Consider the following 992-nt stretch of genomic DNA (forward strand, 5'->3'; position numbering starts at 1 on the left):
ATAGTTTTTGAAAGACTTTCATTGGGCCACAGAGAGCAGCATTAAGTCCAATATGTGTTGACTCACATTCAAGTAGATTCTGTTCTACTTCTGAAAGTTGGTTAATGTTTCTGTTTATGATATAGAAAGCTGTTAAGTTTTCCTTGATAGTATCATCTGGTTCATGATTTTCTGCCCAGAGCCATCCTCTGCCCTCCTCTCAGAGCCAGTTCCTCCTTCAGCCACAGCCAGTGCTCCCAGAAGCCTCCGCTTGGCTAGGGCAGGCGTGGCCCACTTTGGCCAACCCTGTCCCTCCTGACTTCCGGTTGTACCAGCCCTCACCATTGTTGCTACCTAAAACTCCCTAAGCACCTCAACAGGCTCTGTACAGAACAAATAAAAGGCCCGTTTCTTGTGTCCGGGCAGATGGCGTTCTAAGGATGACAACGCGCTTAAGAGGGCAGAATTTATTCCCCAATTTTTGTTTTAAAAATTCTTAGTGGAAGGAGTCCAATGTGCATGGATTCAGAAATACAGCCCAGAGATTTTCATTTCCCATGTTTCTAACTCCTCTCCCTCCTGTTCAGTCTATTGTCTCCCTCCCCCTGCTGCAGACACATAGAAACCAAGCAAACAAAACACAGTGTTTTAACCATCTTCTCTGAAACACTGGAATCTTTGGAGTCTCAACTTCTTCCCCAAGTAGGCTTTTCAGAATATTCCATTTGGACAAGTACTCTATATATATTTTGATAAATAAAAAAATTTATCCATCTGGTTATAAGTATGCATGTACACATCCTACATTTGTATGGTGTTTTAGAGTTGATCAAGCACTTTTATAAGCATGACCTGACTTGACCTTCTCAAGAACCCTGGGAGGGAGGCAGGATAGCTAGGCCTCCACTTTACAAATGAAGAAACAGGCCCCGAGAGGTTGTATGTGGCCCACAGTTAGAGATGACCGATCAACAAAACCAAAATTCACTCCAAGTCTACTTCTTGCTCTACTA

The sequence above is a fragment of the Propithecus coquereli genome, unplaced genomic scaffold (genome assembly GCF_000956105.1).
Source record: "Propithecus coquereli isolate 6110/MARCELLA unplaced genomic scaffold, Pcoq_1.0 Scaffold157, whole genome shotgun sequence".
Classification (NCBI taxonomy): domain Eukaryota; kingdom Metazoa; phylum Chordata; class Mammalia; order Primates; family Indriidae; genus Propithecus; species Propithecus coquereli.